The sequence below is a fragment of the Columba livia genome, chromosome 2 (assembly GCF_036013475.1).
Source record: "Columba livia isolate bColLiv1 breed racing homer chromosome 2, bColLiv1.pat.W.v2, whole genome shotgun sequence".
Taxonomy (NCBI): Eukaryota; Metazoa; Chordata; class Aves; order Columbiformes; family Columbidae; genus Columba; species Columba livia.
In genome coordinates, this window is record NC_088603.1 from 45,265,548 (window position 1) to 45,283,100 (window position 17,553).

The 17,553-nt window shown below is 46.8% G+C and overlaps 1 long non-coding RNA gene across 6 annotated transcripts in view; it reads left to right on the forward strand.

The window, feature by feature from the left end:
* The window catches only part of LOC135578474 (uncharacterized), a 31,729-nt gene extending 14,502 nt beyond the window's left edge, over positions 1–17,227 (forward strand). Inside the window, exons 2-4 of one of the 6 annotated variants that reach the window (XR_010470142.1) lie at positions 8,053–8,147; positions 9,231–13,631; positions 15,107–17,227. This is a non-coding gene — a long non-coding RNA (uncharacterized LOC135578474). Of the gene's footprint in view, positions 1–1,411; positions 13,632–15,106 lie in introns of those variants that run through there. The other 5 variants (XR_010470140.1, XR_010470143.1, XR_010470141.1 and 2 more) reach the window with 5 other exon arrangements.
* The last annotated feature ends 326 nt before the right edge of the window (positions 17,228–17,553 follow it).

A 17,553-nucleotide genomic window follows, 5' to 3' on the forward strand; every position in this document is an offset into this window, starting at 1 on the left:
TGTGGAAAGCAGCTGGAGCTGTCTCTGCCATGGGGCTACCAGGCCCTGACTCAAGAGCATCTGAAACCAAGGGAACATTGGAGACACAGAGAAACAGGTGGCCCCTAGTAGGTATAACCTATAAATAACAGGATTACAGTTGTATCTGCCTTGTTTTCCCTCCTGTCATACTGCCCAGTTTGCCGTCTGTTTAAAAATTCATTGAGACTCTTAACAAAATTCAGCTGTAGACATATATATACTAAATTAGCCTCAGTGTTAGCACTTGCCCAGGTAAATTTTGTTGACAATCAGCCATTATATCTTTACAGCATTGCCTCAAAGCAGAAGAACTGAACTGTGCCAAGATTGGCAAGGTGGTAGCAAGACTTTTCTCTGAACCACCCCCCACTTTCATATTTGTTCAAATGAAACAGGGTAGGTAATTAGCTAAGAAAAGGCTGTGGAAAATGTGATTTTTTGTATTTTTTGTGATCTGTGGGTAATTCTTCACTCCTCACCAGGTAGAGAGCAAGGTGGCTAAGTGAGGGCCCTCAGCATCAGAGAAGTCAAATATTGCAGCCTTTGCCTCATTCTGACATGGGACAATTCCCAGCAACTGCATCCAAGTTTCATCTGCTAAGGACTGACATGTTGGTCACTTGAGTTATTCAGAGTCTGTTTCATCTCTTTAAAAATAGATATCTGATGAACGTGACCATTGTCTATTAAAAGAATAGATATTTCTGAAAATCAGTGGGGCTCTGCCAATGGTCTCTGAAACACTTGTACGCCGTTTGGATTAGCTAAATTTGCATTCAGCCTTGCCAGGATTTCTCTCCCGCAGAAGCAGCTGATGCCACCAGGGCTGTTACACAGCCATGAACAGGAGGAGAAGGGATTTGCATTATCACAAACAGGATGGAGAGCCCTTTACAAAACAGCCTTTTCATTAGGATGCAATCTGCGACCTGATGTCTGGCATGGAGAGATGGGTGGTGGAGGCATGCCAGTGCCATAGCCCGATGCAGTGGGCTGTGAGGACATCTGCACAGGATCCAGGAGCCAATGGGTTGTCCGCGAGGGGCCCTGCCTGGGGTCCTCAGACCAAGTCACTGTCACCTGGGGGACAACTCTTTGACTCAGCAGGGCTACAGCCCCAAGACATGCTGTGTGATGGAGACAGCCCCTGCATGAGTTGTGCAAGGCTTGCCCAAGATCCACATTACAGCCAGGGCGTAAACACTCAACTGCAGGCACCTGCCTGCACTGCAAGGTCAACCTTAATCTCAAAAGTAGAGTCTTCCCTGCTTACAAGGGGTAGTTTGCTCTGATCCTGCTAACAGGGCTTGGACAGATGGGCTCTGGCAGCCTTAACTGTGGGGTTCAGGGTGTCGCGACCCTCCCTGTTTCCCTGTGCTAGTGCTCTGCCATGGCAGCTTTACTCAGTGATGTTCAAGGGCAGTGACTTAAGAAACCTTCATCGATACCAGCAGAGCCAGCTGCTCATGGCATCCCTCTCTGGAGTCACTCCAGGCTCAAGCAGTGTTTTACCCATGAGTGGACATTTTCAAAACAGGGCCCTGGAGAAGGCTGTGAAGGCATTGCGTGAGAACAGCCCTCCCTTTTGCTAATGGTTCCTCTAATACCTGCTCTAGCTCTGCCCAGCTCTGTGATTTCTGTACTGGTTTGTGTGTAGTGGTCTCCGACACAAATTGAGGACTGGTGCCGTACTACTCTTAGAGGATTAGAATTCAGTCAAGAAAACCCTGCTAGCAGAGCATCATCGCGAAGTCAGCCCCTTGGAAATGAAGAGCTGATAAAAAGGACATGGGTAGTGCCACTTTAATTGAGCAGCCCCTACAATATGCAGACTTTAATTACTAATATAGTTGACTGCGCATTAATCGAAATCTAATTTTTGTACAACACCCTTGCCATCATCAGTGCATAGGATAGAAATCCTGTCTGATAGCCACTACTGAATACAGTATTTTCCTGTTTCCCCATCTTGTCCTTTCATTACCTTTCCATCCAATTTCATTCTTTTCTGCCCAAGCAATCCCAATTCTTGCTTAATTCCTCATCAGCTTTCCCCCCATCACCACCAGCCTGCCATCTACAACCTCCCCAGCAACTGCCAGCATTCATGGCTGTGACAAGCTTTCCTGGGTCCCACAAGGATCAGGTGTGCCCATGTTAATCTGCTCCAGGCCGACTAATCCCCCTGGCTAAACCCGGTCACTGGGTGTCTCTTCTCCACCCACCAGTCTGTATCATCTGCTCTCAGGGTGGCCCTGGCAGGTCAGCAGGACACGCAGTGCTGAGGGAGAAGCACGCTGCAGCCTGGAGGTGTGGAGGACCTCACACCTCTGCCTCTGCCTCAAAATCACCCACCCTTAAGTCAAGCACCTCTAAGTTAGAAGCAAACAAAAAGCACTTGTTTGGTATCTGTAGAAGTGTCCTTCACTCAGGCAGGAGTCATCAAACCACCTTGTGCCACAGCTTGTCCCTCCAGTTTAGTGAGGCAGGTATCCCACGGGCACGGCTCAAAGCCATTCTTACCTGTCCAGCCAGAAAACAGTGTCAGCCAACAATTTCTCAGAGGCTTAATTAAACTGTAAGCAAATGACTAATATATTGTGAAGCAAAACAATCACTTCCTCATCATGGCCACACAGGCAGATCTCAGAACAAGACCTTCCCTCCCCGTGACTGTGTGCATGACAAAACCGTGTAACTGGGATTATTTTGCTCACATACTCGCGTGCCTGAGACTGATGCATGCGGCTCATACGCAGGTCTTGTCCAAGAGCAAACACAGTTTCAAGCCCTCCGTCTCTGAGCAGGAATGGGTTTGGGGGGCTGTCCACTGGCACTGCCTTTTGCAGGACATGGTGACTCAGGACTACCTTGAACCACCGTCTGCTCTGTGCCCTCATCCCTTCACGTAGTCACTCTGAGCATCCTCTTCTCTGTGGTTGTTAGCAGGGTGAAAACAGGGAGCTCTGAAGAAACCGTGACCCTCAGTCCCGGTATCTGTACTGGGACCTGTAGACGTCTGGATGGAGACCCCAGAACCAGGCAGTGGCACAGAGTGGGAAAGTAGTACAAGACTCCTGAAGGACAAAATTATTGGGGAATTCCACCAAATTGCTGAAGTTCTTACATGTATCTTAACATATGGTCTTGTTTTCCAAAGGCTTATACCTAGCCCAAATTTGGGAAGATTTTCACAGGAACAGCAGAAGGCATACCCCAAAAACCTCTCACACCTGCCAAATTTCACAACTCTGCTCCAAACCATGGAAAAATAGAGCTCGGAAAGGTCACTGGTATTTTTAGCCTTACTTCGTAAGGAAATACAGCTATGCGATCACACCACAGCTCACTCCGTTTGCATTCCCTGCTACTACATTGGAATCATTGGCTGGCCTCAGCCAAATGTGACAGAAGAGCGGAAGGTGCAAAGATATTAAGTTCCTACAAGCTTCATGAAAATAGGAACTGGGCAAAGCAGAGATCCAAATAATGCTGGCAAAGAGAGGGAAGCGGCAGGTGCCCGGCCTTTGCTGTGCAACAGATTAAATATTGTTCCTCTGCTTCAGCAATGGGTTCCTTCTGAAACTACATTGCCCTAGTAATATATTTTGGCTGCTTCAGATGTGGGCAACTTGTAGTCTCGGGGGCCAGAGCTGATGGGCTCATGGGGAAGGGACCATGGCTCTTTGTTCCCCTCATGAGATGCAGCACCCGGAGAAGTCACTGTAGTGGTGTCATCAGTACACCTTTGCAGATGGTGTTAGGGTGATCTCCTCTCACCCACTGAAGGCATTACCTGGGTGTAGTCAAATATTTGGGTGAGTTTGTGTTAAGTAAAATGCCTTTTGTGATCTCTAGAACCCAAGGGTTTTGCTAGAATACTAGGCAATATTTTAAAAGGGATGCCTGATATTCGAGTAATGTAATTTAGTTGCATCCCTCAGTGTAAATATGGGCAAATTACTTTCCCACTTTAACTTTAATGACCTCTTGCATTTTATGTGGCATATAGCATCCTGAGAGGACATAAAAGATGACACACAAATATGAGGCTATTAAACCAAAGATTTATATGTAACATTTGAAGCAAAGTTGTGTTGTGCCTGAAAGCAAGTCCCCTAGAGATCCTGAATCAGCAGCAACCCAAAGATAGCAGGACTCTTCCCTTGGCCCCCAGGGACAAGCTAGGCAAGCACTGATGTCCTTTGTCCCCAAGGGGCTGTCTGAGTGCAGGAAGCCTGCTGGAAGGCCACGTGCTGAGGTGGAAGATGACTATAGTCCTACCTCCATAGTGTGCGCAGTGCCTCAAAACCAGGATTAAGGAGAGCTCTGCAACCATGAGGAGCCTTTAATAGAACAATAGGCAGGTCAACAAAAAGGAGGAAGAACAACTCAGGAGGCATCCCAGTGTGGAGCAGGTCTGGCTGGCTGATGCAAGTGCCTGTAGGGCTCTACCAGGATCTTCTAGGGTATTAAGTTGCAAATAAGGCTCTTATGGAACTAGATAACCTTACAGGCCGGATGCAGGCACAGGTCACCTGCCTTGTCAACATCTTCTAGTCCTCAGATTTATGCTTGGCTCTGCTAAATAAAGTACTTTTGGCTCAGACGTGGGTCACCAGGTGATGCTGATCTGTGATATCCTTTCTTTGTTACCGATGTATCCTCCAGTGTCTGTGTCACTCACAAGCACTATCAGCGGTGATATTAGGTTTTCTTCTAAGAAGTTATGCAAAATATTAGCTTTAATGGAGACAAAATAAATGACCCCTGAAGTGGCCTGCATGCAATGAACACAAGAAAAGATGATTCATATTCACAATTTATTTTAAGGTGTAGACATTAAGCAGCCTGTAGTTGCTTAATTTAATTTAATATTGACACATTGATTTCATGCCATTCTAGTTTCTAAGCCAATGTTGCACAGTACCAAGTCCAAGGGGTTTTCTCTCTTTCAGCAAAATTTATCATCTCATCAAAGGCCTCCCGTTAGTTTGAGAAAGGACATTTTATATAAACCAGCGTGGATTTGCACAGTTTTTAGCGACCTCCTTTTGTTCTTAGAGCACCATGCCAGCTGTTGCGTTATTTGGTCTGCACTGTATCTCACTTCATCAGTTTGAATCTTAACGCTGTCCTGAAACAAAGCCCTGAAGCAGTTAATGTGAGAGCTGTGTCAGCTTATATATATCTTAGAAATTACCTGGATAATTTCCGTTCTTGTAGTTTTCTCATTTTATTCCACTCCTAATCCAAAAACAAATGACAAATTTTGAAATATGTCCTGGAATTAAAATTCACTTTACAAGAGTATTTTGATTAATCAAAAGGTTTTCAATAAAATAATGTATCTGTGATGTTTTAATAAGATTGGAACACTTGGCTTAAGCAAAGAAGATTGTAATTTTATCAAAATCCATACACAGGGCATTTTCATTTGTGTAAAAAGGCGATGTCTAATAGGAAAATGTTTGGTCAGAACATTTTTCATCATGAAGTGAGGAGAAGATACACAATGATGCTTCTCAAACTATTGCCTACCCAAGTCAGATGCCGTGCGAACCTTATGTGGTTCTCACTGGCTCTTTTCCTGGTTTGTTTGCAGTAAGTCCCACCAAAAGAGAATCATAAAATCATTGAATAGTTCTGGTTGGAAGGGACCTTCAAAGCTCATCTAGTCCAACCCCCTGCAACGAGCAGGGACATCTTCAACTAGATCAGGTTGCTCAGAGCCCTGTCTGGCCTGGCCTTGAATGTCTCCAGGGATGGGGCATCTACCACTTCTCTGGGCAACCTGGGCCAGTGTTTCACAACCTTCATTGTAAAAAATTTCTTCCTCATGTTCAGCCTGAATCTCCCCTCCTTTAGTTTAAAAACCACAACCTGCCCTGTGTGCTGACAGAGCTGTGCAATGCTGGCATCCCGTGGCAGGTCTGCCCACCCGCTTGGTGCTGCGAGGAAAGAGAAGGGTCTTTTTGAGGGGATTAAAGATGAATAGAAAAAGAGACAAGCCTGTGCACTTTGTGTTCCTAACATCTGAAGGAAACAGGGTGACTCAGTTTTCCTGAGTTGACCTTGGTTTATACTACTGGTTTTTACAGCCTCAGAAGAAAGGAATCAACTTTTTAATTTGAGCTGTCACTGTTCATACGTTTCAGTCTGGCAGTCAGGGCTCAGCCCCCCGCGTTGCCTGCAACAGCAGCAGCAATATGGGCTCGTTGGAGGTGGTGACGTCTTGGAGCCGTGATAAGATCTCAACAGAGCAATGCCTTTGTTCAGATATCAGCCATTCCACAAGGAAAAAAGAAACGTCTTCAGAATCCCTGTTTTACTCTCCTTAGTCAAAGGATAACGATTTTTGTTGCCATAGCTCAAGCTATCTCCGTAGAAGTGGGGAGGTTATGGAGGGCTGGTGGAGTGGGGAATGGGGAGCTGGAAGATTTTTGAGGTGCATGCCTGGCCCAGATGTAGTACCCATGGGTTGGAAGTGGTACCCTTGGCCCCGAGTCCTGATGTTGTTTTGCTTAGCTGGTGGTTTGTGCCCATGACTGTGAGCAGGGATTACCTTTTGTAATCGGATGTCATGAATGGAGAGTACTTAATTGGGCTTTTTTGGTGGCTGTTGTTATTATGACAGAGAAAAATATTATCCTGTCATGCATTTATTAACATTTTTTATGGAGGAAGCCTGTCTCAATCTGTGTCTCTGTTACAGCCAAATGCAAACCCTACTGTTTTCTGTTCTTACTGCATAAGAGCCCTCTGTGTAACAGAGGCAAAAACCACACTGTGTACTACGGAAGATTTCTGATTATTTTTTCTTAAAAGCTGCATGCATTTCATTGAATGTCTATCATATTATCGCTTGGCTTGATAGTCTAGATACTTCATCTCCTTGACAACAGACAACATCCAGTGTGGAGCATCCCACTGCCTCCAGATGCTGTGGGAATCTTGCCACCCCTGGCAGGCAGGAGGGCTCAGCCTGGCTTGGGAGGTGAGGAGCAGTGTGTCTGCACAGGGAGGGAGGGGGCCAGTCCCAGCCGAACTGCCTTCACCCCCACCATGCTTGGCCCCAGGTTAGTCTGAAACGCCGTGAACCACAACAAAATTAACTTTTCTGCTTCTCAGAAACGTAAGAACTTAGAGCGATAGAATAATTAATGCAGCTGATTAAAGGCGGCAATTACACATTAACAAAGGAAGATAAGCATTTAGTTTCCAGCCTTATTGCATTTCAGACTTCTATATTGGTTCCAAAGATGGCTGCAGACTTATTTGCCTTGCTATATATGCATGTACATAATATACATATGTATGATTACAATCTCCTGCCCTGCTTCAATAATATACTTAATTGCTTTCTAGCCCCACCTCAAGCTGCCTAAATTCATTTCACAGGGAAAAGATTATTTACTGTTGGCCTTTAGCAAATAAATTGCCTGCCATCCTTAATCTGGGTAATAAAAGGTACTGTATCAGCCTGCTCGCAGTTCTGCACGTTGCATCTGCTTCCACACAAAGTATTACTGACAGCTATTTTCCTTTTGCCATCTCCAGCAAATGGAGTGAGTACATAATGTAAAATGTAAACCCAACAGATCGGCTGAGAGTTGGATTCCTTGTCTTCCATTACTCTCTCTGTGACATTAAGTAAATTATTTGCATATGACATTTGCATTACATATTACATCTACCGTGCTATTTTTTTAAGTGCCATGCATTATAATAAATGGTAAATATATGGGTGCAATATTCTGATCCACTGGCATGTTTCCATACATGCATACTTACACACAGAAGCACGTATGCACACACTAAATACACCTGTGCGTCCATACATCTGCAGTCGCAAAAACTATGGCTATGGTTCACACTGTTCATGTCAATAGGCTTTTCCCCCAAAGTATTATACTAGGGGACACAAATTGGAAAGAGGAGAAGACACATAAAAGAAAACAAGGGACCAGTGTTCAGGTAGGATTTTTCCATCCAAAGGAGGAGTCACTAATGTGATATTTTTCATTACAGGAGGGCATCAGGAGGCAGGATTGCTGAAGACTGGGGAGAACACACAGCCTTTCGCTCTTATCACTTTCACATGAGGGACTGTGGGGATGTAAAAGGTCCGTGGTGCTGCAAATGTCACAGCCGGGCAATTCCCAGAACGTCAGGTGTGAGGTTGCAAACGTGAGAAGCACGTGGCATCCTTTAAAAGTAATCCAGTGTGAGGAAGTAGCTTCTGGAGATACTGTAATCTCCTTGGGGTCCACACTGTGCATCTGTGCTTAAGTGTTTAAGTGGCTCTGTGTGTCTTTGGTGGAAGAACACAGGGCACTGAAAGCTTCCAGACTGCTTTCGGTTTGGGTTTTTGTGGGGCTGGTTTGATTGGTTGGTTGGTTCATTGGTTGGTTGGTTTGGTTTGTTTTTTTAATGTGTCAGGAAGAAGCGGTAGGAGGTGACATTTTTTTTCTCTGATAAATAGCATACAGGTTCCACATTCAACTTACCAGAAAATAAGGACAATGCTAGAAAATGTCAATGCAAATTTTGCTGTAGCCTCCTTTTGTACTGGTTTTGTTCAGCTCCCCATGAAGTGAACAGCAAGAGAGCACATGAAATCATGAGAGGCAGGAGGTGGTGGGAACTGGGACACAACGTTCAGCAGAAAAAATTGATCAAGGTCAATCCCCAATGTTGGCAGATGCAGAGGAGTATGGGATAAATTGTGCATGGGTTTGGTCCTCAACATACCTCACAGCTGCTCCCTGTTTAAAGCCAGGCTGATATGAAAACATATGGGATATTGCCTGCCTGCCTGTTTTAATGATGGTAAAGTATCATTCCTCACTCAAGCTGTGGGGGGTAGTCAGCTTCTCAAAGGCAGGAGGTAAAGGCAGTAATTAAAGTAAATTGAAATATGCTTATGAGCCCAGGGGCAGCAGGGCAAAAGAGGTGGGTGCCCGGCAGTGCAGTGCTCCCTGCACTCCTCATGTGAGGAAAGAGCTGCACCCACCACCCTCTAACCTGCTTTATCTCCCAGGGAGAAGCATCCTTCACCCAGAATGTAAAGTCAAAGGTTTCCTCTGTGGTTGCTCCTGAGCATCTCTCATGTATGTGCTCTGTGTTTACCTTCTGGGTGCTTTTGGGCACAGGCTAAGAAACTGAGGCAGCCACCCTGCTCTTTCTTCACCTGTGCTGTTTTCCAGGATGGGCCAAGTGATGCTCAGCTGCATCCCTGCTTCACTTGTGCCGTAGTTATTTGGTCATGCTGGGAGCTGGCCTTGGACGCCCTGGAACTGCCAACCTACTCATGGGCACGTCCAGCAGCAGCAGCAACCCTATGTCTGAGCATGCATCAAAAGGACAGTGAGACTTCCCGTACACGGAGGGCAGTGTGCTCCACAACACAATAACCTCAGACAGAACATCGCGCTGATGTGGCCCTTCTAGTTGTACCTCCATTGACTCATTGTGAGATGCTTCAGGTAGATCAACATGGGAACATGCTAGGAAGAAGAAAAAAGGCAGGCAGAGGTAGGTAACTGCTGCTGCAGGCGGATGGGCTGGATAGGCTGGGATGTATCGGCCTGGAAGAGAGATGGCTGCAGGACAACGGTGAGTATGTGAGAGGTCTGCAAAAGAAAGGGAAATGGGAAGGAACTTTAATTACTTCTCACCAGACTTGAAGTCATTATGTAAGTTTACTAGGCAGCGGGTTTAAAAAAAGCAGGGGTAAAAAGGTATTTTAGTGCTTAGTTGCACTTTGAGATTGTTGGCACAGGATGGTGTGGGTGCCAGGAGCTTTGTAAGTGGTCAGAAAGCAGCTGGACAAATTCAATAAAGTAAAATCCTTCAAGGGCTGCTAAACACATGGATGTCACCTCAAGCTGGTGAAGTCCTTGAACCACGGGATGGTGTTGCCCTGGGATAGACCCGTTGCATGCCTGCACTTTCACCCTCCCTAGACATCTGCTCCAGCCACTGGGTAGGGGTTGGTGGGGGCTGGCTGCCCAGGACGGCTGGTTTCTGTTCCTGCAGCTTCCTGCGCTGTTTTGACATTCCTCCTGAGTGAATCACCCCGGCCAGCTTTGCCTCACGGAATTAGACACTGCAAGGGCAGAAGCTAAAGGCACCCAGCGTGCCCAGCCCATCGGCTGAGTGGGGAGGTTCCCCCCTGAGCTACACAAGTCCCAGGCTTCGGGGACACCTGAGTGTATTTGCATCTCTGTCACACACGAAGGCTGTGGGGAGTAATTTCTTGCTAATGAATCGGCTGCTTTGCAGATTGCGACATACGTTCCACGCATTTGTCACAGGGCTCCTAACTTGCTCAGGCCCTTTTTTATTCCCACTTTGGGAGCAAGGAGGCCTCTGTTTTGCAACGGAATATTTTGCTCCTTGTGAGTATCATGAGCAGCAATGATTAATGGCAGAATTTGGAAAAAAAGAAAACTTAAATATGAATTTCAGAGTTTCTCATCTGATGCATTTCAATGCCATTTCATTGTGCAGCATGATGACAGTTTAAAACAATTTTTCATGAAAACTTTCTGGCATTGCTGCAGCTCCCCATTCCTGTAACTCTGGGCTGAGAAACACCAAGGCTACAAGGAGCCCTGAGCCTGACTAGGCTCACAGGGACAGAAAAACAGAAAGCTTCCCAGCTTGGTGCTCAGACCTGCTGTCTGCTAACAGCAAGGAAGCTGGTTTTAATTTTAGAGGTGCAAATTAAACCATATGGGAACAAATTGTGAACAAAACCTGTAACATGTAGGTGAAAGTCCTAAAAATTAAAGTGTGTAAAAGGGAAGGCAAAGCAGGCTGTGGTGTCTGGGAAGAGTCTCCTTGGAGCTCTCGCTGCAAGAGCCCCAGAGGCTGTCTCTGGGGAAGTCCCTGAGGATGCTTGTGGGCCAGCCAGGGGCTGGCTGGCTCCTCTGGTTCCTGGTGACTTTAATTGTGCTACATCTTGGATTTTCTTCCTTCCGCCTCCTCTTTCTCACAAAGCAAGTCCCTTCGGATAAGTGAGGGGTCACAAGGAGAGGCATGCTGCCTTGGCAAGCCCTCTGGGAGCCCTGTGGAGCAGAGGCAGGCAAGTGAATCTCTGGACTTTACCCTTTATCTTTCCAGATAGAGCAGCTGTGTCTGGCCAAGGTCTGGCTGAGGCCATCATTTCAAAATCAAGCTGGAAATCATAGAATCACAGAATGTTCTGAGTTGCAAGGGACCCACAAGGATCATCAAGCCCAACTCCTGTCCCTGCATAGGACAACTCCAAAGTTTTACATGCAAATGCGAATCTGAGTTTCCAGGCTCCATCATTTCCAAGGTCTGTGGCAGCATCCCGAGCACAGCTGGGAGCGCCTGGAGCTGGAGAACCGCTTGCATCTTGGATCTCTTTACTTAATTTATTCTTAATGAGAGCTGGGGTTGCCTGTGTATGTAAATCACTCTGATTATTGTAGTTTTACTATACACCATCTGCTTTCATGGGATTTTGTGGGCATAAAGACAGTCATTGCTATGAGTGTGCGTGTGCATATTTACATAGGGTTTACAGGTCAGGTAGCCTCAGCTCTCCGCAGGCAGTAACCCCACTGGAGACTATATAATCCAAAAAACTGGATTTGGAGGCAGTGCACCTCCACTCACAGAGCAGGTGAGAGACCTGTATTGTCTCAAGACAGTGACTGGAGTGTTTGTTAAAAGGAGTATCTGTTTCCTGACACACTTTGCTCATAATGAAACTACCTTCTGTGGCATCAGTAGCCTAATGTCAGGAATTTTTCTTCCCTGAAAGCCTTCTATTTTAGTGCTTTTTAAAGTTAAGAACACAAGAGAAGGGACGGGTGTTCTTTCCCCAATTTAGGATGGCTTTTTTTTTCTTTCCGAAACTAGTGTTTGCACTAGGGCTGGAGCAGCACTGGGTGGCTGGAGGAAACACTGGGTGCAGCCAGGGCTCAGAGCATCCCGAGCAGAGCCAGGCAGCGTTGGCCCCGGTGAGACGAGCGAGACCTGGACTCTGGAGGCGAAACACAAAGATCTGCCATTGGAGAGAAGTGTGAGAGGAGTGAAGGAATAAATCTGTTAAAAAAGCAAGGTTTTGTATATCCAACAGAAATAACATTTCAGACCTGCAGTTATACAAAGCATTAAATTGAGCAGGATATTTGGAATGCTAATATATCTTATTGTCATGTTTCTTCTAGGTTTGCTTTGTACTGAAGGGATCCTGTTAGAAAGCCTAAGCCAAAACCTTCAGGTTTATAAAACAAAATGGTCTTTAATTTTTTTTTCATTATTTCAATAAAATAAAATGTCTGTTGCTTGTTTAAATATCCCTGGCTGGTCTTAGAAAGAGAAACAAAGCAGGGCTTGCTGACGCAGGAGGAGCAGAAAGCGTCAATGGCAGCTGTGCGTCCCACATCCTGGCTGAGCAGGACATGAAGCATGATGCCACCACCTCAGCCCTGGAAAAAACATTGCATCCTGAAATGTACTCAGATAAAAACACACCCCAGGTCTCAAGGGCAGCTCAGGTGAGGGTAGAGAAAAGTAGTAAGGGTGCTTTCATCGCCTCCCTGGCTTTAGCAGGAGGCCTCTGTGTTTGATAATACTCTGTATATCTCAAAATGCAACTGCCTTGCTGAAGAAGTTCAGGGTTATTTTTAGGCATTTGGAATTGTTTTTTGTACTCAAAAGTGCTCTCCAGGACTACAAACAGGAGGCCAGCTGGAAAGCTCATGTTTTAGGTTTGCTTTGGATGGTAAGCACTTCACAGAGAGCTGGGGAGGGTTTGTCCCAGCCCTGGTCCCCCAGCAGGGCCATGGCGTGGGTGTGGGGCATGGCAATGCTCCTGGCCCCAGGTTTTGGAGGGGGCACAGGGATGACACCTTGGAGCACCAAAATCTTTTATTTTGTAAAAAATGTTGAAAGATTTGAGTTGGGGCCAGACCCCTGAAAAGCCAGGCGCTAGCTCCAGCAGGACTCATTAGCTCAGTGCAGGAATTGCTAGGTGAATCTTTACAGCTGAGTTGTGAGGAGATAAAACTACATTATGTTAACGGTCTCTTCTGGCCTGAGTATGGAGGGGTCAGGCAGCAGGAGAGCACCAGGCCTTGCAGAGAGTGAGATGGAGCCTAGCTTGGTAAAACCAGGGCATGGGGGAGGCTGTGACACCATGGAAGGTGGAAAGAAGACTGTCCCTAAAGCTATATCTCCTCCCAAGGACCCTCCGCCAGGTTTGACGTGCAGATGGGGATCTGAGGAGGACATCGGAGATGGGAGCTGTGGGATGTTGTGTTGCGTGTCCCTCCTTCGTGCTGCTCCTCAGCTGAGCTCAGAGCTGTGCTTCCCCCGTCCTGCTTGGCTGCCCTGGGGTGTGCAAGGAGACGGGTGGGAGGGGGGCACTCCGAAAGTCTGTTGCGGTGGCCCCGCTTTTACAGCCAGTTAATAATGAATCACATTTGAGCAGGCTGCAAGCTGAAGGTTACAGCATTGCCAGAGGAGGAAAGCCCAGCGGGAGCAGGTGGCAGGAGAGCTGACTCCAGGTATTGTCAGCCACGACGGCTTGCAAACAGATGGCATGGAGAAGCAGAGGCTCTGAATTAGTGAGTTTGGGGTTTATTTTAAGTGGGGGACAAAAAGCAATTGACTTAAGGTGCATGCCTGTAGTCGTGATTTTTCCCCATGTGTTTCTGCAGGGCTGCACTAGGTTGTCATTTCAGGTGCGGCACAGGTTTCAGCTCTATATTTACCACATGTGGAGATAAACCCTGTGCTGCTTGTGCGTTACGCCTTCTGCTTTGTGGTTACTACCTGCCAACGACAACCAGGATGTTTGTTATAAAACAGAGCCTGTTGTGGAGCAGGAGGCCTATTACTGGCTGTCTCCTGGTTATCTCTGGAGTGGCAGGCAGCCGCACACCACAGTTGGTGGGATGGCAAAGAGGACTTTTCACCTTTAAACCTTTCCACGAAGCATGGCAAGGTGACTTGCAGCAGTAAAAGCTATTCCCAGCACGGGCCGGGTGAGGACAGTGCCGGCACAGCTCCCCAGCAGCCCATAGCTGGCATAGCTTAGCCCCACAGGGAGTGTGCTGCTCCAACCCCGTCTCCTGCAGCATGCACGCCGCCCTGCTCTCCTCCTTACAGCATCTGTTTTGTCTACAGGCTAATATTTTCCATTCAGAGCATTCAAAAAAAATACAGCCCAGCTGGTCCAGAGAGTCCTCTATACTTTTATGCCCCAAGGTTGCAAATACAACCCCTCCAGCAAAGACCTTCCACCAGGGCTCTGCGCTCCCCACCATCATGGGAAGCAGCTCCCACAGCTGGTGATGGCTTTTTTACCTCCTGACCCCCTAATGATGGCTTCTCGTGGCAGCTGAATGCTGGGAGGAGGGATTGCACTTTGCACATCTCTGGGCACACAGCTGAGAGCTGGGATGAAGTGATGCCCTGGAGCTGCCAGGCCTCCACAACAGCAACCGGGAAAGACAGTGGAGGATGCAGGTGCCATCTCTCCGATGTGTTAAAGTATGGACTGCCCAACTGGGGTTACGTGTCTCTCTTTAAAATGTCTGGTGGAAAGGAAAGCCGTAATCTCAGGCTGGCTGTGGGCTCTTCTGTCTCCTCAGGGCTGCATCCTGTGGTGTGTTTTTGGAAAGCGTGGTTTTGTGCTAGGGGAGGTTTTCCAATGGGTTCTTCCCCACCGTCAGGTAGGAGGAATGGCTTGAAGTGCCAGATGAAACCAGCACAACGGTGATGGCCTCTCTGAGCAGGAGGGCTGCAGGTGCGCAGCTGCATAGCACAGCAAGCAGTTTAATAACCCATTCCTCACAGCGAGGTCAGGACCGGCCCCCCAAAAGTGTGTGTCTGTGTGAAACCCAGGGTGCACAGTGCAGACCCGCCATCGCACTTCTGCCTCAGCTATTGCACAACAGCGAAGGAAGAGTGAAGGAAGAAAAATGAGTATGCACCTGAGAAGTAAAAACTATAGGGGGAAGGGATGTTTGTATAAATAAAACTAATGGCCCAGTGCAGCGGTGGCTCTAGTTTTGCTATCTATATCTTTTCTTTCCAGGTTGTGCCCATCCCAGTTGCAGGTGCAACACAGCTTCCTGCAGAAAGCCACAAAGCAGACCAGAGCAGCAACAGGAAAACTTCCCTAGATGCCTCTCCCATGCCTCTGGAAGAATTGCACGGCATGGCCTTGGCACACACAGCAAATAGAGCAACCTTGCAGCACGGCTGGGAAGCCAGTGAGCGCAGCAGCACCCACTCCTCCCCAAAGGCTCATGGAGAAATTTAAGCACCGATTTGGCAAAGGACGTGAGGGATGATTTCTAACACACCTTGCATTAACCATCGCTGTGAAATTGCCCCGTCACATGAGGTAAAGCACTGCAAAATGAAGATGGAGGCAGAAAATAAGGAGCTGGGATCATTTTCATCAGGCTAACTGTAGGAGTGATCTGCAAATTTGTTAAGAAGGCCAGTGATGTTTAATGCATGCCTTAATGATCTGGAAAAAGCGGTGAGCAGTGAGGTGGCAAATCTGCAGATGGCCTCAAATTGTTGCAGTTGCTCAGGATGAGGCTGTGAGGCGCATTTTTATGGCAAGGCCCCTGCCCAGGAACTTGGCCTCTGATGAGGAGAGGAGAGTGTTGGAAAGGAGAGAAGGAAATTCTATTTCTGCCAATAACAGATGCCAGAGCCTCCCTCTGGAATAGCCACAAATCCTGAGGAAAACGGCATCCTGAGCCACTTCCTCTTGGACCAGAAAACAATAGCGGTGTGCTAAGCCTCCGCTACATCCATGCACAGCCTTAAAGGAGCTACACTGAACTGCAAGACACCAGCATCCCCACATTTCCTAAAGATCATGGTCGACCTGCCTCAGGTTCAGGGCCTGACTCAGCAAGACAGGGAATTTACACCCACTGAAATCCCAGTTTCAATGGCCTTAAAGATGTGCTCAGCAACACACCAGCCTGATGGACCAGGCTGTTTAATGCAGCAGTCTATAAAGCCATGGAAAACGCTAAGGCTGGGTTTCATTGCACTTTCAACTTGCTGAAAGATGTTAATGGTGTGTGTGCTAAGATGCTGTGCTGAATCAAACCTGAGAAAAGCACCTCGTAATGCCATGGTCAGTGTGTTAGATGGTATTATCTTGTACATGGGGGGAGCTGTCAAAACTCAGGAAGATGAATTGTATGTAGCTTCAAAAAGCATGCCTTTGCCTTCACATTTTCATGTATATAATAGTGTTGTGGGAGCAGTAGTGAAGTGATAAAGCCAAGTCTCAAGGTAGCTCAGCAGAAATGAATAAATCTTTGTAATTGACAGGCCTTAATAATAATAAATACGTGAAGGGTTTATTTCTCCCTCTATCCAGTTAGAAAATTACTACATGGGAATACTCGCCAGCAATTGGGACTCTTCTAAATAATTACCAAGTCAATCCATTCTGCAACCTCTGCCAGCTTCAGCATCTCAATAATTAAAAAGGTATTACTTGTAGCTAATGGTAAAGAGAACAGATGTTTCCACTTGGAAGCTTTTTCCTTCTTATTTCCCATAATTTTCACTGCTTTAAGCCATACTGTGTCTGAATATTTCCCAGTTATACTGGCACACCTGTTCCAGCAGGTCACAGAGGCAAAGCCCAGTGTGAATCCGCACCCTGGGGCACATGAGGGGTGCATCTGCAGAAGCGAAGCTGGGTTTATTGCGCTGAAGGTGATCACTGTCGTTAGCTGGAGGGTGAAGCAGCAGCATGTTCTCCCTAAGTTGGCTTAATACCCTTTTCCATGTTCCTGCTGGTGCCCTGTCACCTGAATGCCAGGCAGGCTGAAACTCACAGCCATGTGCCCAGGCTTGCTGGGCAAGGAATCTTCAAAGCTTTTTCCATCTCTGGAGGTAGCTCATACACAAAACTGGGATTCTTTCTCTGCTAAAGTTTTGTACGCCGCCCTTAGCCCCAGCACTGGTCTGGACCGCGCTCAGTCTCTGCATTCTCTCAGTGTGAATTTTGAGGGTTGTTCTTCCAGGCGTGAAATCATCTGCTTGATGGTGTTGTTTTGCTTTCCTCTGATGTTATAGCTCTTCTGTGGCCTGCTTTGCTTTGCTTGCTACTACAACTACACAGTATGTCATTAGCACTCTATAAATGCCTCAGCCACCTCGAGGTGAAATAAAATATAAGAAATATGAACACATCACTGTTTTTTTGGTTTGAGGCTTACAGGATGCTTGATCTATGACAGCATCTCAACAGGCAGTATGGTTGCTGCTGTTCAAAGTCTGTGTTTTACCCTGTGAAAGGGGATCATTGCTGTTTGCTAGCATTTGACACAGTAGAAATGACTGCTGGAATGCTACAGGTCACTAAAGGATGTTGGCAACAAAACTACAAACACTTGCCACCTTTAAAAGGATTCTTTCCATTCAAAGCTTAAGATTTATGATACTGTAGTGTTCTGGGCTTGCACAGGAGATAAACAGAGTTATTAGTTTTGGTCTCAG